Source organism: Haemaphysalis longicornis, unplaced genomic scaffold (assembly GCF_048455015.1).
Source record: "Haemaphysalis longicornis isolate Haplotype H1 unplaced genomic scaffold, Haemaphysalis longicornis Haplotype H1 scaffold_9, whole genome shotgun sequence".
NCBI lineage: Eukaryota > Metazoa > Arthropoda > Arachnida > Ixodida > Ixodidae > Haemaphysalis > Haemaphysalis longicornis.
In genome coordinates this window covers 80,807,449-80,829,839 of record NW_027526460.1, presented here as the reverse complement: position 1 = coordinate 80,829,839, position 22,391 = coordinate 80,807,449, and the positions used below count along the sequence as shown (strand labels likewise).

Below are 22,391 nucleotides of genomic sequence, written 5' to 3'. Positions count from 1 at the left end.
TATTGGACTGAAAGAACTCGCACTCTAGGCCAGTATCATACCGAGGCGACACCTTACTAGACAATTCTCTGAATTTCTGCAGATTGTTTTAACCGGTTCCGCCCCAGCACAACTCCTATTGGACACGAACTCCTCTCGACACTGAGACGCTTGAAGAGCGATTGGTCGTCCATTGATTCGTAGGGGAGAACAAGGAAGGGGTGTGCACGCTCTCTCGTTCTCCCTCGCTCTCTTTTTGCACGCCTCCTATCAACGTTCTTTTTTTATTTACTCGCCCGCGTACCGCGCGCCCTAGCGCGGATTTTCGGTGCTTTATAAGTCCGCGCAAGTGGCAAAGCTTGCGGTGTGTACAGCAGCGGCTGCAGTCAGACACAACAGCGACGAAGCAACACTTGGCTGCTTGAGCAGGGTTCTTCACCGACCTCACGTGAGTATTCAGGGCTGACAGCCCTTGGTAGAGTGAATGAATGCGTTTATGAAACGAGTCGTGATGTCGCAGATACGCCCTGTCGTTCACGCATCTGCCCGTCTGGTAGATTTGGGCGTCTCCCCATGATGTGGGTATCTTGTAGACCATTCCGAAGTCAATAGGCACAAATCATGCGTCACGTTTCTTTCCGGACATTTTTGTTGTAGGTCTTCAAAGAAATACGTATTCCCAATATGGGAAGTTCTGGTTCAGGTGAAACTATTACGGGTCTGGTTCAGGTGAAACTATTTCGTTCCGGTCGGATTCCGGTTCGACAAAAGCACGTACAGAACCGGTTCGCAAACCGGTTCGGGACCCTGAACCGTGTCGCAAACCAGTTCGACTAGTTCAATTATCACTGAAATTAGAAAAAAAAAACATTTAGTAGAATAAAACGACCTCAAAATCAAAACACAAACCAAAATTCAGAATGCTGCTGTTCCTCAGGGGCAGTGGTGCAATTGCAAAGCAACTTTAAAGAATTACGAGAAATTAGAAAAACAGATGGAGTGGCCACGATTTATCACCTACTTCCTCGTCCCCAATTTATGTTGTCCTAGCCACTGTTCATAAAGCCACCGCCAAGAGATATGACAGTGGAATATATTTTCTGCCCCTTCCTTTTTTGTTGAAATCGCAATCGTCGCTATGGAATCGCCTATTACGCTAACCTTGAAGCCTTAAATTTAGGCCTGCGTACTGGCGCGTTCAAATACCACTGCTTAATACCAACGGCGCACATTTTTTGTATTTGAAACAAAAAAAGACAAATTTTACAACGGGCACATAAATACTACCAATGAATTAGAATATTTCGTCGCCCTGAATAATTTGCTAGCTGTCACCTTATCAACTGTGTTAGCCACACTTTTTTTAAACTAAGCTTTAGTTAACGCTCAGTCACTGCATTATTCTCTAACCACTGCAATTCATTTTGCGATAGCTATACCGAATGTGTGCATTGCAATCAGTATGTCTTCGTACCGCCTCACCCCCGGCCATCGTTCCGTGCTACATTACGGAATCTTTTAATAGATTATGCTGTTACAAAATGAAAGGTAAATTTTACGCGCGGAGCATGAGATGGGACTTTTTTTGGTAGATGCTCTATTAAAGAGCGTCTACCCAAGAGCGCCCACAGCAGTACTACCCTCCGGAACGAGTAGAAATAGAAGTATTGTTGCGAGCTGGGCAGTGAATACCAGTGCACCTTCGAAAAAACGATCTGAAGAAGGCAAAACCGCAGAACAAGCAGAAAAGATCGCTTGGCAAATGGGACAGTGTGACTTACCGGCCTGCCTTTCTGCACAAATCATCTATTTTTTTACTGTTTCTTCATCCAAGACAAGGTCGAGGGCTGCAGTTTATCGCCAAGGGATTAAGTGCGCACCTTAACAGTTTTCACTGACATATGTGCTGTTATTTGTATCTGTAAAAAGGGAACATGTCCACTGTACTGTCCTCAAAAACTGACCACAGAACTCACTTCCTTGGCATTGATCACACGTTTGGTTGTGAAAGGCGTGGCAAAGAAATGTGTACAGCAATATCCACGCTTTGGTGCTTTTTTTACTTATTCGGTTTTACTTACTTTTTGCGTGATACTTTAAAACAGCGCGATTTGCATTGTTTTTTTGTTCTTTAGGCCATGTTTATGCCAAATATTTTTATAAAACACATGCACTAGCTGGAGATTTACGAGTTACCTTTTCCCCCTTGCCCTTACCGTGTCCTAGGTAGTAAGTAAAACCAACAAGGGTCAAACATGTCTGTAGGTTGCACTTTCTCCGCCTTCAGTTTTATTCTTATTTCATATTTTGTTGTAGAAATCGCTGTCTAATATATTGAATCATCTATCAACCCGACCGTTAAACACCTAGAGCTAAGCCTGGGTATGGTCTAATCCCCTCCGAATCCCCTCCACTGCAGCGCAATCGTAGATTCCGTCACATGACGCTGTCCAAGTCTTCCATGTCCAAAGCCTTAGTAAGTGACTTTGCAAGTCTGGCCACTCCACGGTCTTCCTTCAGTTCTATGCGCGACAAGGTCAACTTCCGCAATGGTGCCCCTCTTGACTTGCCGAGGAGCACCTGGATATTTGGTGTCCTCGTTCTTTCTTGAGTATTAAAATACAGCGCTGCTCCGTAATCTGCCGGCCTTGCATCGCTGAATGCATGAATCGCTGTGTTGACACGCTTGTCATCTAGAGAACAACCGAAGTATTTTGGGAAGGAAAGCTTTGCCATATCTTTTAGTCGCGCCCTTCACACTACCCAATCTGTGAGCAAGAAGTCAGGTAGGGGTTGTCCCAGGAGTACTTCTGCATTTACAACTCGTGTGTTAGTAGCCTAATTGGGAGTACAAAATAGGCTGGAATACCAAAAGGGTCACATATCTGGGAGGCGATGCTTGGAATTGCTCTTCTGGTTTTTTAGGTTCTTTTTGTTGGTTGAGCTTGTGTTGCAGGGGTGGGTTTACAGTGTCCTCCCTGGTGCTCCATACAAGGCCTAGAATGTTTTCTACACCTGGGTCGAACTTGACTGGATCACTTTCGCTTTAACTTTCATGCAAACGTCTGCTGTTGTTAGTAGATTTCGTCAAGCGCTCTCCCGCGTCTTGTAAAATGTGGAAGCAATCGTTCACAAGCCTCCGCCTCTCCTCAAAACTCCTGGCTACGATAATGAGGTGGTAAACGTATAACTGATTTTTCACGCGAGGAGCAATTGTCGGGTACTGATTTACCACTTGATGGAAATCTACATTTAGAATTGATGCAGAGGGTACAGTCTTTGTCAAGGCGAAAGCAAAATTTTGTCATCCACAAAGATTTCAAAGCGAAAAATACACATACAGTTGTGGCCGAATAATATTTTGGCAGCAAGACAGCAAAGTAATTTTGCCAGCATTCTCGTATCTCAAAATCTTTTCAGCCCTATTGGCGATGCAGGCGCGCGTGTTTAATTCTTTGACACCTTTCAAGGAGCAGTTACGCAGAAATCTTGTATTTTTCCAGAGATAGTTAATCACCCATTTATCACGCGTAAAAAACTGATTTGCTTCAGCCAGTGACGGCTGTTTAATTAAATACGCTTTTAACGGGCAGTCGGAATTTCGGTTATAGCGGGTGCAGCGGCAGGCTGCATTTGGTAGAAACAAAGCTGACCACGTGACTGTTTGACAGATACGACAGGGCAGCGCTGTCGTAGTACTGTCGATTCCACGTCGGCGGCAGTTTCTGCTAATACCCCTACATACTGATCTCGTAATTCGCTCAATTGAAAACAGCAACCGTGATAGAGTAGCCGTGAGTGCAAATTGTGCCTTGGCTATAAAACCACGCATGACGCTCGACAAAGTTGGTGGGAAGACGCGCGCTGGGAGCAGCCCGCCGGTCCGTCTACAGGTCTTATTACAGATGTGTTAGGCTTGACACTGCGGCGGATATTCGGTGGATGGTCTCGTAAGCCATGGAGATTACGATTTTTAAAGCAATTAGCTATCGCATCATGAAATACTTTCTGATATGGGATGCCCTGTTTGGGACTTCAGTCCAATTTCGTGCAGCGCTAACGCGCTATAGCTCGAGCTATCTGCACCGGCCTGCGCCACATCACGGCCGTGACTGCCGTTTGCGCAGTGACCATGCGGTTCCCCCACTGCGCTTGTCCCCGGCGCGTTTTCACATCCATTGTAATAAAAAATTAAAAAATATAGAAAGCATGGGATCACTGTCTTATCGTCGGCTCATCGGCGAGCTGCCCAATGAGCCAACGTAATGCAGGGGCCTCCGCCACCTACTATCGGATCGTTCGTTGCTCGAAAGCAAACGGCCGACATCTCATCGGAGCGGCGAGGCGGCAGTGTGGAACCTGCCCACAGAAACTCGTGACGTGTTTGGATGTTGTTTATTCATGTCGTATCCAGGGATTCGTGATTGCGAGAGGTCGTCCCCTGGCTGCTTGGTTGCATTTCGCAAACTCTAAAAATCATTTTAAATATGTTCTAGGCTGCATTTGCTCCTGATACTTTGCAGATGATGAGAGTGTTCACACCAACCTATCTCCGACGTTATCCCGCCTTCGAAATTTCATGACAGTACTCTTTTCAATCCCCACAAGGCCTTGCAACTTTGGCAAAAACGACACATATCACGGTTTCGTTATTTGTTTGCAGCCGAGTTTTTTGCACAATGAAGATGACAACGGGCTTGTGAATGTCGGATATTAGCACCTAAGTTTATCACTACTTGTAGCGACAGCAGATAATTTATAAAACGGCACAGGTGACAGTTTAAATGTTGCTGCATCCAACTAATACCCCGGCATATATGTGGCATCATAAACCATTACAGCTGTGTTCATAGGCGTGCGGCAAGAAATATAAAAATGCACTCTTGTGCACGTTCGAACCATGCATCTCAGAACTTTCCCGTGACAACCTTCAGTACAACTGTAAGGTAAAAGGGTCACCAAAGCACTGCGGATGAACTTTTTCAGTTTTTTCTTCGCGTGGGGAGGCACTACGAAAGCTTTATGTATCACCAGCACGGAACTGTGCGGCGTGATTTGCTCGTCACTGCGCATTCGCCTCCACTCCTGATTTGCTTTTGTGGCTTGTCTTTGTAAGTGGCCACCTAATGCGTTCATATCTGCAGCTTAAGGCACAGCGGCCAGTAGCCGCTACACCGCCGCAATGACGTAATTCCGGCGTACGAAGTACGCCTGGACCGGCAAAGAGGAAAAAATATTTAAAGCTCGTTTCCAAATTATCTGACGGGCATGGAACAGCAGTTTTCGGCAGAGATACTTTGCGATCCCATGGTCTGAGTACTCGATGTGTTGATTGAAGGCGTTCTACAAACATTGAGGATTTCGAAAAAAAGCTGCAAATTGGTGTTGTGGGGTCCCCATAAAGCGGCCATTATTCCTCAACTGCGCCATGAAGGGCTTCTCTTCCAAGGGGCTCTGGCCAATGCCTATCTCCATACGACTGCACCTTTGTGATTGTTATCTCTGTGCCTGTGCTGCGGAGCATGATGGTGCGAAGAGAAATTGCGTAGTGAAAGGCTATCACAAAAGGAGGCGCTGCACGAAAGGGTTGCTTTCCGGAATTCCCTTTGGAAAAACCAGGATCTGCACGCCACCTCAGCAAGTTCGGTAGTGTGAAGCGACTTTGTGTCAAAGAACCGGCACCACATCGCGGCAACCTACTTTACGTGCTTCCGGATACTTTTTCTATCAATGGCACCACAGTGAACAGCTGCTCTAAGCTTGGCGCAAGGGATCGAGACGCACTCACCGCCCAAATAAAACAAGCCCACATGTGGCTAGGACGTACTAACCACGTATTCTGATCCTGAACTACAGATTCCAGCTAATAAAGCGCTTAGCTGCAATTTGTGAAAGAATGCAAAAATCAAAGGTGGCTCTTTACATTGGTTTTAAAATTAAACCAAAATGCGCGACTCATCCGCAAGGTAGAGCCGCATTTTTATAATGAAGTATGTTTTCAACATAAAATACACTTGTGCATAAATAGAAGAGAATGGAGGAGTAAGACTAAATTGTTGAACACCCTAAATTGTCTGAATGCAGAGAAACACGGCTAAACATTTTGGCAATTTTGGAAATGTGAAGTGTTTGTATTTTTATTTTACCTGCAATAAAGAAATGTTCACGCGAACTTATTTTTCAGTATATAAAGTTTCCAATGGAAAGTTTCCGCAAAACGAGACCCTATGGCATTAGCAGCAATATTTTCCGTCTTACAGCAGGAAAAGTTTAAATTTACGTGCGACTTGTTCAACATTCTGCCAGGCCTCCCGGTTTTGGGAGTTTTTTAGATAATCAAACTTTTTTTGGAAAACTAACTTCAGCCATGTTTCTTTCTGCGCACAAAGGACTTTATACAAATGTTTTATCAAAATTTAAGATATCGACCGGACACTCTTGGCCCATGTCTATTGAAAACTCTCTACAAAGAAACACAAGTTAAGGTGACTCTGTTGAATATTCTAAACAGTATGCCTTTTTTTGCTTATGCTCATACTTTATTCGAGCTATTCGCGAAAAAGTAGCAGAATCATCATTTTTTCTCCCTCCCTCACTTTCCTTCTTCCAGCAATCTCGCCATCATGAGCTGCTTTCACCTCTTCGCTCTGGTGATCCTGGCGATGAGCGGATTCTTCGGCGTGTTGCACGCCAACATGGAGGGTAATGGTGACAACCCCTCCCGACGTCCATAACGCCTCTTCTACGCCCCGCCTGTCCCCCTCCTTTTCTTCTTCACTTGTATATTGTATATTCTCTTTTGCTACTTTCTATCTTTTATGTAAAGCCTCCTATCGGCGGTAAGCCTGAGTTGGGCTCAGAAGTTGCTTCCGGCATTCGCACCATTGTCAGAAGCGGGGACGAACCCAAAGCTTTGTCTAAACTCTTCTGAAAAGCGTTCCCCTACTGGCACCTTGCACGAACAGCACTCACACCTTTAACGGTTCTTCCTTAAGACTAACTAAAAGGCCGCATTAGTCAACCGCTACCTTGTAAGTACCTTAAGTATTGGTAATAACTAAATGTAGATTTAACAGAGGTGTTTCGTGGGCCAATCTGCACTGCATACAGAGAATACCAACCCAGCTTTTAACGAAGTATTTGTTAAAGCACAACCAATTTTTGTTTTCACAGGAATTTGTTATTACGAGGATTCAATGAATCTCAAATGCTTTCCTAGAGTCCATGTCGAGCGAATTCTAGGCAAATGGCACGATCATGCCCGGCTTAGTGCTTAGCCCTGTCGCTGTTTCCCGCCCTTGGTGCACTAAAATTCTCTAAACCAGCTTGAAGTGAAGCCATTGCTTGGCTACAGAATTCTTGCAGCTAACAGACTAACCAAGACGAGGATTCAGACGAATCACTTCTGTTCAAGACGTCGGCAATTCTCTCCCTGGGTAACGGGGCGCTTCTTAGAGCTATTACCGGTGAGAAGGTAGAAGGGTGTCGACACATAACGGAGCACAAACTCCTGCGTACCTGGTTCACGTGCTGCCGTTGGCGCTTAGAAATTCTGTCAGCACTGCTTGGTGACAGAGCGCTTTGTGTAGGCCACGTAAGCCGTGTGCTGCCAACGGAGCCTTAGTTTGCAACGGCGAAACGGCGAGAGAAAATGGGAGACAAGCAGTGGCGTTCAGGTGCAACCCATCAGAGTGGACATAGCTCCAACATCGTACGCTATATCGCCGAGTGTTGGCTCAGCGGGGCAAGCCACAACGCTAATGGCGTCCCAGTTGCTTGAAACTTTTCGAAGAGGTTGGAAGATGACCGCCGACGCCTCATTGCTCCCACAGCGCAATAATACAGCAATCATCGTACATGGCACGCGAGATTCGCATTTATATCACGCTCGTATTGTTCGGTGGTGGCGCTGTGGAGAGGGTTCCCTCGCTTCTTGGTGCGGAGGAGCATTGAGCTTCCATGCGCGGGGTCCCTTCGTGCGCGTGCTGTATGCGATGATGGTTACTGGACTTACGGCACCCTAAAATCGACAAATTTCAATTCGGAAAGCGCGAGTTTAGGACCAATATGACCTTTTCCCAGTTTATTTTGACGGCAATTTCCGGGCACTTGCGTTACTAGTGCATTCTTCCGCTTCCGTCGGTGTTACAATGTGGACAAAGCAGTGGGCCGGCGCTGAAAACACAGGTTGTTCCACGTTCATTCCCTACGTCGCGAGTCGATCTATCTTTACGTCGGTATATAAGAGAGCTCGGGGAAGAATAAGCCCTCTCGGGACTGTCGCGGAACGACCACCCCGTCTAGGCTAAGCCGCTATGGATTGCGATGCGCGACACCGTCCGATCGCACCCTTTCCTAGAAGTGTATCAGAACGACTATGCCGTGATGATGATAGTGGCACACAATGTTGTAGGAGCTACATCTTCCTCCTCTATGCAATCTACGACAGGAATTATTCCAGACAAACGCTGTTGACAAAGCAGTCGCAACATGCGATGGTGGCGTTGTCTAGATGTTGGCGTGCGCTGGATTGATGTTTGTGCGCGTTGGCGAGGTGCTGCCGTAGCTGGTGGCGGGCGGTTCCTGGCCTCCATTTTTATAGATTCATTCCCCAGGAAGAGCTGACAAAAAAATCCCGCCATCTCCACGAAGTGAATGATGATGATTGGGGTGAACCTAAAATGCTTATCGGTAAAACCGTGACACATTCGCCCACACGTCATATAAACACTCGGCACGTTGTTATAGGTCTTCTTGGCGTGCGCACCATCTAAATGAGTGAAGGACATAAGGCGCTTTGGTAGCCATGCTTGCGTCTCGGTTTTTAGCGCATTGCGAAGAGCGCCACGTACCTCCCGTCACGGCCAGAGAGTCGTGGGATCGAAACCAGGCTCCGCTGCGTCAAGAAGACCACTCTTCGCTCGCAAAGCTTGGGACTTCCCACCGCTCCGTTGAAAAGCCCGTCGACGACGTGGATGTTTAAGGGTTTTTTGTAGCACTTGTTTGGGACGATGAGAATCTGCTTGGGTGAGTTGGCAAATTAGGTGTGTGACATTTTAGCCACCTTGGCAATCGCCTTATGAAGAGCGTCTTGTGTCTCGTACCCTCGGTACGTGTCTTCAGCTCGCAGACGACGAATGACAACGTCTGCTTCTTCCTCTCCTCCTTGTTGGGTAGCAACGAATGCGTTGAACGTTTTGACCTCTTCGTCCAATCTTTGGTTTTGCCAATCTCTGCGGGCATCGTGCCACAGTCATCGTCAACGGTATGTACACGGCGCAACCTGGGACAGGACAGGTCCCGAGCAAGAGGAGCTTCGCACCTCAAACGCCAGCATCTCCACTTTGTGGATAATGGCGAGGGTACGGAGTATGGAGACTCGAAATGACATCCAAGTTGCGCCCCGAGTGAAATCCGATTTGAACCCCTGCCGTCATTAGATTAATGCGGTGAGATCCACCTTGATTATCCTCTAATTTAAACATCAACTCATAGCTCAAATCAAATTTCGATTTATTTTCGCTTGATGGTGCTGTGCAAACGAGTGAACGCGGACGGACATTTGGAGGTCCTAAGGTAGACAGCACCATTTCAGGTGAGGGAGTAAGCCGTTTGACTCTCCGGTACAAACTGTACGTCGCAGCACAATGAGTAAGACGACTGACACTAACTCTGTTCAATCTACCAGACACGGGTTTGAATCCTGCCGGTGCCTGTATAATTTTTGCGATTCTAAATGCTATGCGCACGGATGTGGACGCACATTGTGCGGACCTCAGGTACTCCGCACCTAAACCAATGTTCGGACGTTTTCTGCTACTGCTTTTTGCCAAGCAAGCTGTACAACGGAAGCGATGAAAACTGTCGTACCACTCGTTCTTAACACGAAAATGTGATCGTGGTAAGGTCACAGTTCTCCAAGACATACTTTGTAAGGACATTAATACTGCTGGTTTCCAATCCGCGGAAACGGCAGCTACACAAGCCTAAATTAGCTCCAACATGCAGTTACCCATCCCGAGGAGCGAATTCATTGGGCACACTAACAATAAAATTCGAATTTTAATAGGCCCTATCGACAAGCCGCACTTTAGGAAGCAGCGAGAGATGTGACGCCCACTTAGCGCGAGAATGGAGGCACAAAGCACCGTGTAGACGTCTATGGTTAAGCACTGGCGCTAAAACAAAATAATGGCTGTGACGTACAATATGGGGGCACAACTATGTGCCTTTTGTCAGTTGGTCATATGTTTGGTTCGGAGGGCGACTGTCAAACCTGCACCTGCCGTTATTTTTCATTTTATGTAGGCTGGGTCGTGCGATGACCTGAATTTCTTATAACGCACAACATTCTAAAACGGCGAGCGGAGGCTTACATGCCCACTGAAGTAACGCTCGTAATGGGGTGTTCAGATTCCACGGGTTGAGGTAGACTCGGCCACTCCGGTTGCGAGTTTATAACTAAGCTGCGGTCACCCACACAATCAAGTGCACAGTTTCTGACGTCGGAGGTCCGAAACATGAAAAAAATTAGCATTTGACTTGGTTTGTGTCCGCACCGTTGCTAAGGCGTCCCGTACATCTTTCATCACAGGCAAGCAGGCCATCTTTAATACGGCTTTGTTGCAGCGTTGCAAGAACGCACAGAACCATTGTTGTACAAAGTTTCCCGTATTTCTTTTTTGCTTTCGGCTCTGGTCGCACCTCTTTGAATAACAAAAAAAAAACGTTCGAATAAAGTTGCCCGCCTAGTTGGCAAGGCAGCCTAGTTCAAGCCAGCCTAGCTCAATGCCCAAGGCAACGTGTGAAGAGAAGGCAAAGGAGCAATTTTGAAAAACTTCCGCCTGCTGCAAGACGCGAAGCAGCTGCAGTGAGTGAAGAAGCAAGCAGTGAAAATGTGGGAAGAGCTGAGCGTATCAAAAATGGCTGCCTCGGTGAAAAAAAGCACCGCGCTCTGATTGGAGGTGTTTTTCAACGTAAAAACACACAAAGAAGGTTCCCGTTTCAGAATGATCGCGTCCGAGAAAGGCTCCTGGCAACACCGAGCTGGCCTGTTCTTGCAGCAGTGTCTTTCCTTGTTGTTACTGGACGGCGCGTATCAGATGAAGAGGACACAAGACGTATCTGAGTTTTTTATGAACCACTGTCCTCTGGGGGGAGTGTGTTTTCGATTGGCCTGAAGGACATGCACGACTCGTGGCCACATGCATCTATTTGTGAGACTGTTTAGGAGGCAATTGAAAGAGCAGGAACTGCTAGGTTCCAGAATGCATTCGGCATTAGTGTGGGCAGGTTCCTTGAGCTGATGTCTTACTATTTTCAGTCTACATTCGTTGAATATGAAGGCAGCCTATATCTACAGCAAAAAGGTATTCGCATTGGCTCGTGTTTAGCTCCCATACTCAGCGACCTTGTTATAGTCCGCTGCGATAGGCTTTTACAAGCCGCTTTACGGGGGTCGCCGGTCGTAGAGGTTTTTCGCTTTGTAGATAATTTTTTGATTGCCTTCATAGCTGCTGGTGACGACACTTGCAAACTTCTACCCGATGGGCTGAGAACCTTCTCTACCCATTTGGCGGGATTTTAGCTGACAAAAGAAACACCAAAGAATCAGCAGCTCCAATTACTGGACATGAAGCTGCATATACAGGAAACGCACTTATGCTGGAGCTACTCACCAAGATCAAAGAAGGCACTATTGCCTTTCACGTCTGCTCATTCGAAGTTAGTAAAACGCGGTGTCACCACAGCAGCTTTGAAAAATGCCTTGAACAGGTCTTGCCACCATCGCATAAGTGAGAGCTTTCAGGGGCAGGTGGGCCGTTTGCGCTCAAGTGGGTGCCCTGAACCCATCTTCAATAGCGTGGGCAACTAGATTTGGCGGGAACTGCGCACTCCTTCGTGTATACAGGAAAATGAAAGGGACAATGATAAGACTGCTGTGATGCCTAATATTCATTGTGTTACCCACAGGCAGCAGGAGGTTAGGGGAAGAGGGGGTGTGCACCTGGGTATTTCGGCTCCCAACAAACTCAGCAAGATTTGTGCGTGAGTTAATGGTGGTTCGCTTACCCGTAGCGATTGTGACATAAACCACGTGCGACCCTTAACCAATTGCAGGGCTGGCGTAGTTTACTCAACTGCGTTGAGCTGTGGCCGCCTGTACGTAGGCCAAACTGAGCGGTGCCTGAACTTACGGCTTCTGGACCACGCGTCCAGTGTCAGAGCAAACTCCGGTGGCTGGCTTCCCTTGCACGTGTCGTCCTGCAAGTGCACTCCTGAATTCTAGCAGTGTAAAGAGATAAAGCACTAAAGAAATCGGCGCACTTTGAGGTGCTGGAAGCCTACATAATTTATAAGAGTGGCACTGATTGCTTAAGCACACCTTTTGTTTCCTTGTCTCCAAAGGAGATAGCGTTTATTGAGTACTACGCGAAATGGTCGAACTGTTAATATAACGCAAAGATGCTCTATCCTGTATATATTTTTAACGTTCTTTGTAATCTTTCTTGTTTGTTTATTCTTTCCGCCATTATCTTGGGGTAACCTTTTCGGCAACTAAATACTTTGTTGGTAGTCAGCGCTGTGTGTGTAGCCTCGTTTTTTCTGTCTTGTCTTGAGCGCTGTTTCTGTTTCAAGTATGAACCAACACGCCGAAACATTGCCTTGCTTCTGTACCTCAAGTTTGAAAGTTGGCATAATGCTTCACATGGGGACTCACTCAATCAGTAAAGACAATTTTATATCGCCTAAATGTTTTATTCTACTGCTTGCCGTGCGTGTTTCCGCACCGTGCAGCGAGGCGCATGGATTTCGAGGTCCTGGAAAAGCGATCGGCGCCACTGCCTGGGCTCTTGCAGAAAGAGGGGCCGGCAAGGTCAGCGAGGTCTCCACCCTATAACAGAGTGATCTACCCACGCGGTGTCATCATCAACATGTTACCGGCCGGCGGGCGCTTGATGGGGATGCAATCACAGGGACGGAAGAGCGAGTTCCTCGGAGGAGGAGCAGGAAGCTAGAAATTCTGGGCCACTTGACTCCTCCACGAGGGACGCCTAAACAAGGTGGTGTGCTCTCTCCGTGCTAAACGATCGCTAATCTGACGCTGTGTGATCGGCTGCGGGGCACCGGCTCTCTATTTCCCATTTTTGCAAACATAAGGAAGAAATTTCTTAAAACTGATTTTTACAAACCAGATGTAAAAATTGGTATGAGGACTTTTGAATATCCAAAGTTTGCTGAATAACCGATTATTAAAAATGTCCGCATATTCGAACAATCAAACATTAAGATATTATTCGTATCAGAATATTTTGTATACCATATATGTAAAATCCGGATTTTTGAAAATTAGAGAGAGTAGAATGTAATTTCTTTTAAAGTAATTTCAAATAGTTGTAATTTTAGAATAATTCATTGCGTTGCGATGCGATGGCGACGGGATTGAAAAAAAAACACACTAGATTTTTTATTAAAGCAGTGTTGTAGCGGCATGCACCAATGTAGGAACAACTAAACTGGAGAGCCCATCAGAAAAAGGGCCCCTTGGGCAACTTGCGCGTGATTATATACCTAAGCAAAACTGGCGCAGACTGCGGCAGTGATCGTGGAACCGAAACAAAATATACAAATATACAGCTCAACTGAAGTCCTCTTTGTTGTTACTGGGTAGGTTCCTCACTTGCAAGTGGTGAATGTCCTTCACTAGCTGGGCTGCTTCTTCCCGACATATAAAGGCCGGCAGAGACTCGTGTCAGTTTTAACTCTTCGAGGAGTTCCAGGCTTTGCCGCGATTCAGGAGGAAGGATGATGGGCCCGACTTGCTGATAACTTCTCTTGGGCGGTGACTTCTAGCCCCTCTATTGTAATCGTCGGTTTCTGAACTCTAAAGAAGTCGACACTATTTACTCTCGATTATCGCGCAGCCCTCCAGGCGACCGTGTATCGTTTGCTGCACTGTTGCTTTTGCCTCAGTCACTCGCGTAACCGACGGAGCTTCTACTGCGGATCATCAACGAATGTCACTGATGTAATCCCGACGACATGCCACCGAGTTCTTGGCAATCGTCCGTGTAGCAGAAAAGCTGGGGCAGTTGTCGTTGCAGCCTGCGGGGGGTACCGGTAAACTCCAACGTACACGTTACAGAATGGCGCATGGGTCGGTGCTCCAGAATAGCCACTTGAATAAAGGTTTTTTAAACACTTATAGCGCTCCACTTGAACGTTTGCTTGTGAGTGGCACACGAACGAATGTTCCATCCGAATGCCAGGATCTTGCAGAAAGGCCTCAAACTCCCTAGACGCAAACTTTGGACCATTATTGGAAATTATCGCATCTGGGTAGCCGTTGCGCGGGAACACAGCCAATAAAAAGCGTATTCCTGTACTGGTAGTTGTATAGCTAGATCAATGTACTTCGGGCCACTCACAATTGCTCCAAAAGCCTGATTGCGTATCTGCAATTGAAAGCCGCCCTCTCAAATGGAGCGACAATGTCCAAGCCCACCTTCGGTCACGGCTGATCTGGAAAGAGAACCGGTGCAAATGCTACGCCTCTCCCCTTGTTTCTTTTATCTGCTTCCTGGCAAATGCTACATCTCTGGATAGCTTGCTTGACATCAATGCCACCAATATGTCCCTCCTAGCTGCGCTTTTGTTCGCACTGTTCTGGGATTCGACTCACGAGCTGCGGTTATTACCTTCTGTGTGAGGGATATGGGAACCACGAGCCGTTCGCCACGCAGCATCAGATTGTCTAAACAGAAAATTTCATCACGTACTTCGAAGAACAGCTGAAGATCGGCCGAGAAATATATGTTCTCCGGCAACAACGATTCCTCACAGATTTTGCTTTGTTTCAGTGTGCTATGTTGTACCTGGGCCTGTTCAGACTGTTCTAAGGGAATGCAAAGAGGAATTTCGAGAACTGATAGCACCTTATCTAACAGGTTTTCTTCTTGGTGTGGAGATGACCAGGACAAGCCTTAGAGTGCGTCCGCCACTTCATTTAGCGACTCCTTGTGCTACTTGAATATATAAATCTTCCGTAGCAGGCATTTTGACAATCGCGGTACCCACGAGCGGCGCCTCCCTGTTTCTTGAATTGAAAGCAATGCCACCAAGGCTTGGTTGTCAATAAGCAACGTGAGGTGGCATCCCAACCGGCAGACATGCCACCGCTCACACTCCCAAACACAGGCAATCGCTTACCGTTCTCCTACCCAATGTTTCCTCTCAGCTGGCAAACGAACTCGAGACACGAAACCGAGAGTGTGCAGTTTACGTCCGTCTACCTGCTGTAGGAATGCTCCAGGCTCCGCACAGGGATGTGTCAGTGGGCACTACCACTTTCAGGAATGCCTCGCACAATCTTAGTATAGTGCTATATGCCAGCACGTCTTTTTTCTTGGTGACACTCGAGTGTCGGAGCTCGAAAGCTCGAGCTCCGACATGTCATTGGCACTTGTGTGTTTAGTTTGCGTCCTGCCTGTCTGATGCTCTTTTATCCCTGCAGCAGGGTTCATCATGTGCTCCTCTCTGCCCTTTCCGAACACAATTATGTCGTCAATAGAAAATTTATTGATTGATGGCCCGGTTTAATGCGCCAACGCAACTCAGGCGATGGGCTTCGCCATAGTGGAGTGTTCCGGATTAACTTTGACCAGCTGGGGATCTTTAACCTGCACCGAAATCTTGTGCACACGGACGTTTTTGCTTTTCGCCTCCATCAGAAAAGCGGCCACCGCGGCCGGGAATCGAACCCGCGAGCTCGTGCTCAGCAGCGCAACGTCTTAGCCACTGAGCCACCACGGTGGGTGTTAATAGAAAACAGTACGCCGCCACAACCTTGCAGAATTTTTGACATCATACTCTGAAATCTAGATGGCACTGAAGCCATACCAAAACACGCTCTTTAAACAGAAGTGGCCGTCGTTTATTATAAATGCTGTTATATTGCGGCTCTATGGGTGAACCATGCCGCGATTGTAAGTGGATGCCAGGTCAAGCGTGGGATAGTGTGTGGCCCCCACTCTATTGTGCAATAGTTCACTGTATGAGGAAGGGAAAAGCTACCAGCTTCGACAGCTTTGCTTACCAGTCGAGCATTTTCGCATTGAGGGATACGACCATTTTTTTCAACAAAACAATGTGAGGCCCCCATTCAGATACTTCTATTTTCTCTTTCCCGTCTCTTTGTTCCAAGCGGCGGAGTTCTCCCGAGACTCGTGGCAGGAGTGATAGCGGAAGGCGTTTGAGGTTCGAAGCAACTGTTAATACTGTCGCTCGAGTTTTGACACGGTGCACACACAAAACCTTCCGCCATCCAAGCCCTGGATGAAAAATAGCCCCAAACTCTTCGAGCAATTCTGTGGGAAGGTTAATGGGCCGCTTTTCTTCTGCCTTGACAGAGAAAGGGACTGTTCCAGCGCTTCTACGCGGCGATGTCATTTCTAGGCACAGTGGTGGCCTGTCACAATTCTCCACACCGAGTGACTTGATTGCGTCAATACCCAAAATCGAGGTGCCCTCTTCAACGACATAAACAAGAAGAAATGTAGTACAGGTATCGTACGGGACATCTGCTGAGAACCTTACACGGGAATTGATTTATATTCCACTTATCTTTGGGGGAGGGGCCGAAAGTAATGACCTGTGCTTTAAAATGCTGCTAAACCAATCATTCCTCATGTCGAAACGGGTGACACTGAATATACGAGGAAAGTTATGTTCATTCGAACAACTAGTATTGCAATGTAAAATGAAGCCCGCGTGGTCGTTGTTACAGTCAGAATGCTCAATCCTTACACAGTGGCCGAATGTTCGTCGTCTACTTCACGAGCCGATGTGGGTTCTGTATTGCATGGCAAGCGGAATGACTCATATTTCCGGAATGATGACACAGTTATTTTTGACGGGAGAACGAAGCAAAGCCGCATTGTACTGAGATGAAACGCAGGTGTTACAATGTGCCTGTTGGCTGCGTGAATGGTAAGAGTGGCTACCTAAATACAGCTTCGTGTGGGGCGTGTTTTTACTAGCATTTACTGGGGACCATTGGGGATCATTGGCTGTATGTTGAAACTGCGTCGCTACAAGTATAGCTCGAGCGAACGATAGAGAAGACCCTTCAAGAAGCAACCGTTCGCACAAGGTGCGAGTTGAGACACGCGGCACAACCGCCGCAGTGGCTCACTGGCTAAGGCGTTCAGCTGCTGACCAGAAGGTCGCGGGTTCGATTCCCGGCCGCAGCGGTCGCTTTCCCGATGGAGGCGTAAAGCAAAAATGCCCGCGTGTACGAGATTTTGGCACAAGTTAAAGACCCCCATGGGGTCAAAATTAATTCAGAGCCCTCAACTACGGCGCGCCTTAGTGCCTGCATTGCGTCGGCGAACTAAACCATACAATCAATCGATACACACGCTACAATATAGTCCCACTGGGAATCTTCCTGAGAAGGAAAAGAGCACGTAGCAGAAAGCCCCGTAACGCTGTAGCGCAAGCATTATTACTTCACTGACTTGTCCCGAAGTGCGCTGCCAATGGCACTGATCGCGAAACCGAATCTCAGTATACATTTTACAACAAGGAGCGAAATCCAGAGATGTGAAAACTCATAACACAGACGGAATCTTCGATTACCTCAATGTAATTATCAAGATTAGGGTGTTGTGCAGTGTCACAAACTAATACCCCTGTTACGGGTAGGATGTAACAATGTCCGTGCATTGCTTAATGAGATTGACATTTCCGCGCCAGTGCGCCCAAGCGAAAGGGTACACCAGCCTCGCTCCGTCGACGCTTAAGCGTCTGCCGCTTTGTTTAGTGTATTACTTCTACCGGAGGTTGCGTCCTTTGAAGGAATGGTTCTTCAACGCACTGTCTATTGCCCTGTTTTTATTGGCTTCCCATTCTAACAGGTTGCGAGCTTTCATGCACTATTATTGATTGGTAGTGGCCAGGCCCTCATATTGTCTCCCCTAAATTAATAGAGGCCACAGGAAAATCAAACCAGTTCACGGAGTGCATTTTCTGCGGCAGAAAAAAGTCACTATAGTGCGGCTTCTGTATGTTAAACGGCAAAACTCAAAGTCGCGTCTCTCCATGGCGGGAAGCACAGCTGTCCTGCGTGGACACGCAACCCGTCTGAAGCGCGCGTTAGAGGCGAGGCCATGAACATCGCACCCAGCGCTTCATCGCAGCATAAGTGTCGATTTTACCACCATTGTTCCCTACATAGCCGGTGTGCGCTGGTGATCTTATTCAGTCACTGCTATCTATAGCGAGATGAATCTAGCACTTCTCACCCTGTATTGAATTAAGTAGTGCGCGAAGTCTCATGGCAGCAATCTTAAAGATGAGGGGCAATACTTCCCCTGCAGAGTTTCACTGCTTCCGATGGGAAAGAAGTCCGTGGCGCGGTCCCCTACTTTGAGTATGGCTTTGCGATCTGTGAAGGGCATAACGTACTGGTATGTCCTGACTCCGTAGTGAAGGGTGTTCAGCTTCACCAAAATGGCCGTGTGTTTAACATTGTAAAAATGCCTATTATACCCACCACAAGCATAGACTGTTTTGCTTGATATTGCTCGTAAATGGTCGCATATGTAGCATTTGCATAATTTATAAATGCACCCTGGCTGAACACCTGGCCATTTATAAATGCACCCTGGGTGAACACCTGGCCTGGGTGAACACCTGGGTGAACACTTGGCCAAAGGTGAACACCTGGCCATTTAGTAATGTGTTCTGTTTTTCTCTCCATTTCTAGGCGGTCGTTCGTAGGTTGGGGGACCACGAGACCCAAGGAGTTCTGCGGAAGATATCGATTAAAAAAACAATTGTGCTCCGTGATCCTGGTATGCATTGCCCAGTTGTCTGCTAGGAAGAATAAAAAAACTACTAAACACTAACCCTTACCGCCTCTGCGTGCCCCTGTGTATGTGTCTATACATACAAAGACGCTGATACGTGTATCTTGTATAGGAAAGGAAGGCATACGATTTTCATTTAATAAATAACGTTTGTTATAGTTGGCTTTGGGTGTGTGTCTGTGTCTACACATAAAGGCGCCTATATAGGTCTGTTTTATAGTAAATGACGGTATATGACTTTAGGTATACGGATCGGCGATGTGGGTATTTTTTAAGCAGCACTGTGAGAAGTTGCCAGGAGGTTGCCTGACCTCAGCGAGAGTGCTGTCCTGGTCGAGCGAAACAATACTCCGAAATCCGGCGTAATGGGTAGGGAAGGGCGCTGCAGTGAAGTAGGACTCTACATGGATCGAAGCTAGTCTAGTAGATCAGCGCGCGTGCCTGGGTAATTGTTTGTGAGCGAGTGCAGGCGAGTAAGTGTGATGGTTGTGGACGAAGTAGGGTCGAGGAGGAGCTTGAGGAGGGCCCTGGTCTTTTTTATAGAAAGGTCTCTGCGCAAGTAGCAGATGTGATAGCAGTGAGTCCAACCGAGTTTGGAGGCATGAACATGCATGGAAACTTGAAGGCGAGAAAGTTGGCGTTTCAGCGCCCTTGGTCGTTTGTAAGAGCGTCAGCGCATTTCGATGCTGCGATAGTCTTCCCACATATAAAGGAGGTGGAAATCCGCATACGGGCTGGAAAGCTCAAGGTCAACTGGTTCGTCATGACTGGGGGTTATGTCCATGATATCAATAACACGGTTAGCCAGGCTAGTTGGTATTCTGAATTCATGGCTGTAACTTTTGCGTAACTTTATACGGAGGCAGATACAAGAAGGTAAACGAAGACGAGCGCAGACTAACAGCTGAAATTTATTTCTTACCCACCCCCTATCTAAGAGTGCATCGACCCGATGCTAACATAAGTGACAGTACGAACAATTAAAAAATAAAAGTCCATCATAGTGCGTCGAAAGGTTTGTTTTAGGCGAACTACATGAACGACATCGCGTCACGTGCGTCGTCATGATGTGCCAGAATCACCATCGAAATAAAAGTCCGTCATAGTGCGTCGAAAGGTTTGTTTTAAGCGAACCACATGAACGACATCCCGTCGCGTGCGTCGTCATGATGTGCCAGAATCACCATCGGGGATCACTTCGTAGGTAAGTTGGCCAAGACGTCGTAGAATCTGGTCGTAGAAATTTCGTCGTAGAAGCTTCTCACTCAGACCACGTCGTCGGATGGGAGTCCATACCCACACACCATCACTTGGGGGTACTTGGCGTCTCGGTGTCGAAGGTTGTAGCCACCGGCATCCACCAGCTGCTGGTCCGTTGTACGAACTCGAGCGAGCTTGCGCGCCTCCTCCGCACGCTGGAGGTATCCTTGGACGTCAGCATTGAGGTTGTCGTCTTCTACGTGCGGAAGCAAGGCGTCAAGCATCGTAGTCGGCCGCCTTCCGTAGACAAGCTCAAACGGTGTCATCTGCGTAGTTTCTTGGATAGCCGTGTTGTACGCCAACGTGACATATGGAGCACATCGTCCAAGGTCTTACGTTCAAAACCGACATACATGGACAGCATATCCGCAACCGTCTTGTTCAAACGTTTCGTTAGTCCGTTCATTTAGGTGTGGTAGGACGTCGTTCTTCGGTTTGCCGTATTGCTGTAGCGTAAGATTCCTTGCATCAGCTCGACAGTAAGGGCCGTTCCGCGGTGCGTGATTAGAACTTCAGGGGCTCCAAGTCGCAGCACAACTTGACTTATGAAGAACTTTGCGACTTCTTGGGCAGTCCCCCTCGGCAGAGCCGCGGTATCAGCGTAGCGCGTCCTGTAGTCTGTCGCGACGACAATCAACTTGTTCTCGGATCCTTAAGTAGGGAACGGTCCCAAAAGGTCAATTCTAATCGGCTGGAAAGGCTTCGATGGGACGGCGATCGGCTGCAGAAGTTGGGCGGGTCTTGTCAGCGGCGTTTTTCGTCGCTGGAAGTCATGGCAGCTCCGGACGTAATGGGTGACGTCAGATGTAAGGCGCGGCCAGTAGTACCTCGCCTTGATTTTTCCCGTTGTGCGAGCTGTTCCGAGATGTCCGGAAGACGGGTCGTCGTGGCACGATTCCAAAATTTTGTCACGAAGATCTGCCGGGATGACAAAAGGTGATTCGTTCTCATTCAGGGGCTGAAATTTTTCTTCACGAGGACGGCGTTTTCGAGGCTGAATGCTGGTAAGTTTCATTTGAAGGCCCTAGGCATTGCGACATTGCGTCCTTCCAGGTAGTCGATCACGACGTGTAACTCGGGCTCGGCACGCTGTTGGGCGGCTAGATCACTCTCCTTCACGACTCCGAAGAACGCGCTGTCGGCATCGGAGTCTTGGGGTGGTGGATCGACGGGGGCACGAGACAGACAGTCGGCGTGGGAATGTTTTCTACCGGATTTATCAGCAATTGTAACGTCGAATTCCTGCAGGCGCAAGCTCCATCGCCCAAGGCGGCCAGAGGGGTCCTTCAAAAAGGCAAGCCAACACAGCGCATGGTGGTCTGTAACATCTTTGAACGGTCTACCATACACGTATGCGCAAAATTTTGAAATGGCCCATATGATATCCAAGCACTCTTTCTCGGAGGCAGAGTAGTTTTTATCCTCCTTCGACAGACCACGGCTGGCATAGCCGATTACCTTTTCGCAACCACTCTGCTTTTGGACGAGGACGGCACCCAAACTTATATCACAGGCGTCCTTGTGCATTTCTGTTTCGCCGTTTTCGTCGAAATGACAGAGCACGGGCAGGCTTTGTAGGCGTTTTTGCAGCTCGCAGAATAATTTTTCTTGGCCGTTTTCCTAGCCAAAAGGCGTGCTATTTTCGTAAAGCGTGGGAGTGGCTCTTCAATGCGTGCAAAGTTTGCGACGCAGCGACAGTAGTATGCGCACAGTCCGTGAAATCTTCGCATGCCCGTCTTGTCTTTCGGCCTTGGGAAGTGGGCAATGAATGAAGCTTTTGCAAGGTCAGGTAGGACTACCGCGGCTTTGAGAACGTGGCCCAAGAACTTCAGTTCCTCATATGCGAAACGACACTTTTCAGGCTTCTGCATTAACCCCGACGAACGAATGGGCTCGAGTTAGGACTCGTTACCTTGCAAGGTGTTCGTCGATAGACCGGGCGAATACGACAACCTTGTCGAGGTATACGAGGCAAGTGTGCCACTTCAGGCCAGCTAGCACAGTGTCCATGACTCTTTGAATTGTTGCTGGCGCCGTGCACTGCCCAAAAGGCATCACCTTGAACTCGTATAGGCCGCCCGGGTTTATGAATGCAGTATTCTCTCTGTCTCTCTCTTCCACTTAAATTTGCCAGTAGCCGGTCTTCAGATCCATCGATAAGAAGTACTTGGAATGGCAGAGGTGGTCGAGGGCATCGTCGATCCTTGGCAAGTGTACACGTCCTTTTTGGTGATTTTGTTGAGTCACCGGTAGTCAACGCAGAACCTCAATGTGCCGTCT

At 47.7% G+C, this 22,391-nt stretch overlaps 1 long non-coding RNA gene across 1 annotated transcript; it reads left to right on the top strand.

The window, feature by feature from the left end:
• The first annotated feature begins 325 nt into the window (after positions 1 to 325).
• LOC144152341 (uncharacterized) lies at positions 326 to 18,930 on the top strand. The gene is made up of 4 exons (XR_013319147.1): positions 326 to 427; positions 6,590 to 6,681; positions 12,778 to 13,043; positions 18,749 to 18,930. It is a non-coding gene; the product is annotated as an uncharacterized LOC144152341 (long non-coding RNA).
• The last annotated feature ends 3,461 nt before the right edge of the window (positions 18,931 to 22,391 follow it).